The sequence below is a fragment of the Pinus tabuliformis genome, chromosome 8 (genome assembly GCF_031772625.1).
Source record: "Pinus tabuliformis cultivar Carrire ecotype Pingquan chromosome 8, CPIR1, whole genome shotgun sequence".
Lineage (NCBI taxonomy): Eukaryota > Viridiplantae > Streptophyta > Pinopsida > Pinales > Pinaceae > Pinus > Pinus tabuliformis.
Window position 1 is genome coordinate 339,546,802 of NC_142294.1, and position 8,963 is coordinate 339,555,764.

Consider the following 8,963-nt stretch of genomic DNA (forward strand, 5'->3'; position numbering starts at 1 on the left):
CATATATCTATTGCACCCATCAATAACAATACTACCCATAAGCTTGTACATAGTCCTAATATGAACTCCAAGCATTAATACCAGTGCTCCTCTAACCATCTTGTGGGTATCTTTCTCAAACACTGTTTTTACACTTGCATCATCCATCTTTCTTACAAAAATCATATTTATGGCCAATGCAAGAATATGCGTAGAACCTAGAAGTGTTATAATCCTTCCACGTTGCAATTTCAGCCTCACTTTTCCTCATACAAGAATTCTAGCCTTCCTATCATCCTCTAAGAAGACATCACCACCATCATATTTCTCATACTCGTTGAACCACTCCCTATGGGGAGTGAAGTGAAAGGATGCATCTGATTCAATCAACCATGCCTCATGATCTACATGTGTACTTGAAGAAGAAGCCAAGTACACATCCCCACCTTCATCTGAGGTGTTTTTCACCTCTACAAAAGGAGCACCATCAAATCCCTTTCATTTCTCTGGATATTTAGATGTACAATCCTTTTTGAAGTGTCCTTCCTTTCCACATTTCTAGCACACCTTTACTAGTTTCCCTAGAGATTTAGATCTCCCTCTATATTTAGATCTCCCACTCAAAGACTTATTTTTATTTCTATTTTGGGACTATCCTCGTTCAGAAAAGGAATCTCAATTTTAGCCTTCCATATTTTTCCGTCTTGTCTCCTCTGACAATAAGGATAAGACTATTTTATCAAACTTCAAGGTAGTTGTATTGCTACCTATTGCAACAAATAGACTATCCCACGAATCCGGTAGAGAACACAACCAACTGATGCACTTAACTTCATAACAGAGTTACCAATCAAATGGGAACTGTTACCTCAGAACGGGTACTCTAGCCCAAAAACCCCCAAAAAACATAAAAAAACAACCCAAAAACGAAAATTGTGTATGTCAGAACGATGTTTTTTTCCAAGGTAATTTTTCAACAATTTTTTTAAATGGAAGTAAAAACGCTTTTTTTTTGCAAAATGGATGAAAAACACTCTCAAAAAAATATATAATTCAAATTATCCAATATAAAGTTGGTATAAAATTATGTTATCCAATATGGACATTGATATATTTCATTTATGGGTAAGGCTAAAACACACATAGGCACATATAAAATAAACATGATGGATTAAACTTTGTGTAATATCAACAATATTATTTTTACATGCCAATATTAATTAGTGAAGAAATTATATATGTGTCTAATACTAAAAAATAAAGTATTATTATTATTAGTTTTACTTTTAACTTTTTATGTTGTTATATAAAGTTGATATAAAATAAAAGTGGAAATTTAAATATTTTATTTATGTTAATGACATTAATTTTTTTCCTTTATTACTATTTTTTAATTTCCCAATATAATATAAATATTGTTTTATTATTTTTTTATTATTTGTTAATGTAAAATTATAATACATCTCCATATACTTAACTATAAATACAATATGATTTTTTTTTTTTAAATACATCATCCACTTATATATTTAAAATATAAATTTAATAATGAAAATCTTTAAATTTTAAAACATTATTTATTTAATTATACTTGAACATTGTAAAAATGATGTTTAAATGTAAAAAAGAGTTTGAAACAATAATAAAAAAATTATTTTATTTTCTATAAATTATATATTTTTATAAAATTTATTTTAATTCATTTTACCCATTTTCCTAACCATTAAATTATTAAAAAAAATTGGAGCGTATTTTATTTATTTAATTTTACGCTGACGATTGTCAAAATGATTTTTAAATGTGAAAGGGAGCTTGAAAGGAAAAAGAAATAAATCATTTACTTTCAATAAATTATATATTTTTATAAACTTTATTTTAATTCATTTTACTCATTTTTATAACCATTCATTATCTTAAAATTATTAAAAAAAATTGGGAGACAAAATATATGATCTTAAAATTATTAAAAAAAAAATGGGAGACAAAATACATGAAGAAAAAATCACCCCTTTCAAAAATAAAACACAGACTTTGACAACCAAATTTAAAGCAAAAATGGTACACTTTGAATACCCAATATTCCACCTTCTGAAATTAATATAGTTTTCTCAATGTTATGGACTTGTGAGGAGTTCTCTTGCATGTGAAGTCCAATTGTAGAATCCGTAATAATACTTTTAAATATTTCTTAAACTGAGAGGATGTAGATCATAGGATTAGGGTGATGAAGGATATTGTATTATTGTTTTTTTTTTCTCGGAAAAATTAACTACTAGTATATTAATATTTACAGATAGCTTTACAAACAGAGAGTCTGGCTACCCAAGGCCTGCTACGGTTCATGGGATGCATATTCAAACGAGTACAAAAGCCACGTTGGGTCTTAAGATCCAACATCAAAATACTGAGAGTTTTCAAAAAGACCCACGCAGGGGCGATTCCCAACTGACTTACCATTCAGACTAACTATGGAACTTAAAGACATAAACTTGAACATACAAAAAACCAAGCAATCACCAAGGATTTGCGCCCAACCAGAGATTAAGTCCCCACCCGAAGCCCGACATGAGTACAAAAGGCAAAAACCCAGAACCACCCGCCAGAACTAATCCTCTGGCTCTTCTTCCATTGCTGACGGATTGTGCACAGGTTCCGACTGCTCAGAAGCTCGAGGCTGGGATGGGGGTTGAGAGCGGTCCGACGTTGAATTACCCTCCTCACTCGCCGACTCCCCCACTGGGAGCTTACCTCGACCAATTGCTGACCCTTCCTCATCAGTTGACGGCTCCCCCATTGGGAGTTTGCCTTTGCCATGCATGACATTGTCCTCCGCCAGAACCAGAGAAGAGTCTTCTGCGTTCTCCTCCTCAATTTGGGTGAACAGCACAGAAATATGGGCGTTAATGCCTGGATTTTCTCCAGAACTACCCAGAGTAAATATAACCGAACCAAAAGAAGGTAACTTGTTCTTCCCACCGCTTGAGCTGCCCACTTCCATGACTTGACAGGGCTGGATAGGGTTGGCTCCCATCCTCCGGTGGTAGTAACAACAACAACATTGATGATGAATATCAGCGGCTGGAGGGCGAGAGGATTCTCCACGCCAGGTTCCTCTGCGACAAGGCAATCTCTCTCGCACCATGGCAGCCCCCAAGCTTTTGTGCTTTTCCACAACAGACGAGGTCCAGCAATGGAGCTGCTCCTTCCCCACAACAGACACGCCCCAATTTGGGAAGGGGCAATGCTTAAATAGGCTATAGACCAGTCCGAGGAGCGCAGGCGAATTCTGGTTCGCGGCCCAACACTCCACCTCCTGCCCTCCGCATAGACTCTTATCACTCTGCAAATTCCTTTTCCCATTATGAGCTCCCGTCTCCAGGCATTCCATATTCTTAAACCGCCCTTCATTGCCAATGAAAAGACCAGCAGTTAATGCCTCCCGCAGGCTAACCATACTCTCCCCCATTGCCATTAAGATAGCTCAGAGACCGCGTAAGACGAAAGGTACTAGCCGCGGGTAACATTTAAGGGAGGAGCTCCATCACGTGGCAGCCCATGGCTGTCATGTGGCTCCCCGTTGAATATCAAACTGCCACCCGCATCCGGGGGATATTGTACTATTGTTGCTGAGTAGGTCGTTATTATATTTGCCGAGGGGCTAGCTCTTTTATTAATTTTTTTTAGTATTTTCGTATTGTCTTGTTTAATCAATATTTTCTTGGATTTTTCATACGGTCAATTTCATCAATGTTTTCTTAGATTCGTGCATTTTTCATAACTTTTCATTGCGGACAAGAGGATTTAGATTCTTCTTGCAGGTTTATTGTACTATTGTTGCTGAGTAGGTCGTTATTATATTTGCCGAGGGGCTAGCTCTATTATTAATTTTTTTTTAGTATTTTCGTATTGTCTTGTTTAATCAATATTTTCTTGGATTTTTTCATACGGTCAATTTCATCAACGTTTTCTTAGATTCGTGCATTTTTCATAACTTTTCATTGCTGACAAGAGGATTTAGATTCTTCTTGCAGGTTTATTGTACTATTGTTGCTGAGTAGGTCGTTATTATATTTGCCGAGGGGCTAGCTCTTTTATTAATTTTTTTTTAGTATTTTCGTATTGTGTTGTTTAATCAATATTTTCTTGGATTTTTTCATGCGGTCAATTTCATCAATGTTTTCTTAGATTCGTGCATTTTTCATAACTTTTCATTGCTGACAAGAGGATTTAGATTCTTCTTGCAGGTTTCACATATTTTCCCATAACTGTTTTATACAAAGTCTTATATCTCTTCTCTATTTATTACATATTTTTATAGCATATCCTACGCATTTACATATTTTTCCATAATTTTTAATGTTTTATTTAAAGGCTTATATTTCTTATTTTCCATAATTTTTAAAGTTTTACGTGAATTCTTATATTTCTTAACTTTTCATTGTATCATATAGGATATTTTTGTCCAAAGGTTGTATTATATTTCGAAAGCTTTAAATTGTATTGAAATGGTATAACATTTCCAAACTGTAAGTATCTAATTATATTTGACACAACATCAAGTCAAGGCCGTTTGGATATACAATTTATGCAATTTTTTCATATTCCTTGGTTAAGTCATTGTTTAAGTATTCTCATTGTGAAGACTCAATGTGATAAAACAAATATTTCTAATAGTTATTCATCATTAAACCCAAAACAATTTTTCCATATATTTTGTCAGATTGTCAAGTGCCACTTATTCTGTTAGACCATCAAGGGTTACAATTGCGTGAGACACCTCACTTCTACTCGCTTCATTGTGTCTCCAAATAACTTCATTGCGTCTCCAAATAACTTGTTATTTAGACGAATGTCCAATATATCAACCCTGCATCATAACTGGATACGATTTCATTACAAAACCACAATGAGTATATCGAATTTCCATGTTTAAAGAACCACGATGAGCATATCAAATCTGCAAATACCATTTGTTTAATTAGAGGACTGTGCTGAGTATCTAAAACCTACACTATAATCTGCAAATACCATTTTCTTAGAATACGACAGTGGACAACAGTGAGTATATCAAATACGTAAATATTGTTGCGCAAGAAAAAAATGCTAAAATTTGCAAATGTTATTCATATCTATTCAACAATAATACATTACTAGGTCTATTCGTCACATTGTTGAATTTATGGTCACTAGATGGAGGAGTTAGCTAGACAGAAACTTTTGGCCATATTTTATTTCTATTTTTGTTTCTGCATAGAGCTTATCAGTCTAGTGATCAAATTTGAAGGGTTGTTCTTAATTTCATTTGGAAGGGAATATATTCATCTAACCCTTCAAAAATGAAAGGTTATAAAAAAATTCCACTTCTATTGACAAGTGTATATTAAATAAACTCTTCATAATTTTTTTCCAAAATGAACTAGTGTCATTCTAAATCTTTAAAATCTTTAAAGAATAGCTACATGAAAACACTATAAAATTTCAATAGAACTTAGTAAATAAGCAAACATTTTTTTCAAATTCCATTAAAAAAAGGTAAACATATGTTTCTTCTATTCATTCCATGATCTTCAAAAGTATTTGGACTTACATCATTGAAAATATAAATCTATTTGCCCAATGGAAATGGATTTCTATTTTTCATTTGTTTCCATACATCATAAATAGAATTTCTATCTACCTCATTTATAACATGAGGTGCACTAAGAGATATAAACATTAACATATAGTGTCTCCAATGAAAGTTTTGATCTATCATCATTTTTTATCCTATTTAATTTTCAGAAGCTTCTTTCACAAATTTTTGTGATTGTTGGGATAATGAAAATAACTTGTCATAATTGCATTAAATATGGAAAGCATTCAAACCATTCAAGGTCATCTCCACATAGGTTCCATGCTCCATACATATGTTTTATATTGTATGATTTAAAAATAATACAAATACATTCATCACCCAGTCGAGCAGTATCAACAATAGATGATTCCCCAACAGTGATTTTTCACATAAACATTTAATCCATATTTTTGTTTGACAGTTTACATCATTCACTTATTCATAATAATGTTGAGTATTGAAAAACTTAGCAGCATTAAATACATGTAAATTTATGAATCTCCTATCTAAATGATTCAATCACCTTTACAACAAAACATTTTCCCAAAAGAATACAATCATCTAGTGTCCCCGTTCTTTTCATCTTTGGAAAACATTTGAACCTCAATGGATGTAAATGTATCATACCTATGCTTTTTGCAAATTCAAGGGTTCCTCCTTGTTCTTTAACTAAAAAAAGAAATATGTGCACTACACCTACACCAAAAATGCTTCCCAAAAATTGTTTATGCAACATGCTAATAGAAACATCTAAAGTAGTGCCAATAGATGTAATATCAACATGATCCTCTTGGAACTTTTGATTCAAATTATTTAATTTAATGAGCACATATGCAAGTAGATGGATGCAAAATTGCACTTGAAATATTGTTTCCAACTCATACATTGTTTTCTCACTTGACTCCCAATCCTTTAACAAACAATGCATGAGTTTAATTAATTTTTTTATGAACTTTCCTCTAGAGAGCCACCTAATTTGAAGAATTTTTAAGACCTCTAAATTAGTGATTTGAAATGATTACATTAGCTCTTTCAATTCTCCATGTCTTTTAGTTGATTTCTCAAGCCATGAATAAAGTTTGTTTTCAATTTTGTCAATATATTACAACTTTGGAAAATGAGATGAATCCTCATTGGTCTTAATGCTCTCCTATGAGCTATGCAATGGATATCTAATAAATGAGAAACATCTTGATGAAGCTTAGAACATAAACCTTCATGAATACCCCTCATGGAAGATACACCATCCGAACCAAAACCAACAAACTTCATCAAAGATATATCCATTTATGCTAAAAGAGTTCTCACTACATCATACATACATTGAGTTGTTCCATCCTTTATTTAAAGCAAACATATAAAATTTGTTACACATTGACCTCTTCCTCCATTTGTCAAATATGTAATATAAACAATCAAATGGTGTTCCATAATTCGATCAGTGCTTTCATCAACTAAAATTGAGTAAAATGGGCTATGTAAAATCTCTTCTTTTAGTTTGTTCCAATACACCTCTTTAGAAGCTTGATGAAACTCTTTTCCTGATGTTGTACTTGTGTATGAAAAATATTCATCTATTAGAAGCATGTGTGGAGTGCATTTTAACCTATTCAAGTGAAATATTGACTTATACATTTCGAAAGATAAATCATATATAGCAACAAAATACATGTTTTCAATCACTGATATAATTATGTCCTTCTCAACATCTACCATTAGTTTGACATGTTTAGTAATTGGAATATTACTTCATTTGTTTTCTCCCTCCAAAAGTTGTAAACATAATTGATGAGCTTCTCATTCGCATGGCCACTTAGACCACTAACTTGAAGAGTGGTGCTTCCCACTTTTGTGAATGAAGTATCTCTTTTAAATTTAACACATCAAGAACATTTTATCCTTTCATTACCATTACAATATTTTACAACATAAGCTCATGGAAATCTTGTATTCCATTTAGATTTGAATATTCTTTTGTGTTTCTTTGATGGTTTTTCTCTTTCAACAAGCTCTACACTATCTGATTCATCATCTTCATGTAGATGAGCATCAACTTCATTTTGAAGATTACATGGTTTATTATAATGTTTTGCAAGGCCAAATGCATCAACAATTGACAATTGCTTTGTATCCTTCTTAGGGCGACCTATACGAGACATTTTTCAAGATTTACCCATATCAAGTCAATAAAAACAATAGAACAAGTAAATACATAAATTAAAAATCCCTTGGCAAGATTGAGGCAGACAAAATTCAACCTTAGCAAGATGCCATAAGATTTGACTACAAATTTTTTGATAGGTTTGAATTATCCTTTGTAACATTCAAGGAAACTTGTTTCTTTATGAGAGAGAACAAATGCTTCATGAAAAATGGTACTTTGACAAGAAATCCATATGGATTTTAATAGCGAAGCAAAACAAGAAAGTGTTCAAATGAGAGCAGTATAGTTGTGGAGTCCAATACCCTTGGTATAATATAGATATTATTTTCATAGTTAGTAGATTCATATAATTATGATGATAAAAATTTCCACCATTAATAATGTTAATGCAGAACATGACTCCAATACCCATGCCTAGGATGGAAGGATGAGAAGCAATTGCATTCAGGGTATTTGGCCACAATGTTAATTTCTTGGGGTGTGGATTCTATGGTGTGCAAGATACATTGTGTGACCATGAAGGCTACCATTACTTCAAGGAGTGTTACATTAAAATCATCCATAAAATGAAAATCCAAATGCAAATGAAGATATGAGGAGGATAACAAATAACACCTTACAGTCTAGCATCAAACGATAACTTTCCTTTTGTGGATGATGGGTTGCACTCCAAATGAAAATGGAAAAAATGGATGTAGGGAAAGAGTGCTCAAGGATAATTAGGGAGGAGCGAGAGCACATAGGAAGTTTTTGAATGGGCATTAAATGTGCTCTTCTGCCCTGTGCCACATGTAATAATGCCATGACTGTTGCATGTCTCACCATTGCAAGTTACATAATGTTGACATGTGTTGGGGGCCTCAAGGGAATGTCCCCAAATCATGACATAACTCTTAACTAGTATGAGGTCATCGAGGCTACAACTAGTCTCCTCTCTAACACAATCACTAGTCAGAGTGATTTATGTGTTGACCAAGACTCTAGACTCTCGTAAACTTAAAAAAATATTAACAAGTTATTAAAAATATTTCCCTTCTTTTGAAATACAAAAATTTAATCTAACCTTCGTGATTCACGGCTGGTTTTGATATTTTAATTTTTTTCGAAAGGTAATTTTATTTTATCCCTTCTAGGAAGGGCTAGGAGCTCAAGGAAGGGTTGTGAAGGATTCAATTTTGAACCTTGGAGCCTTGAAACCTATTGGTG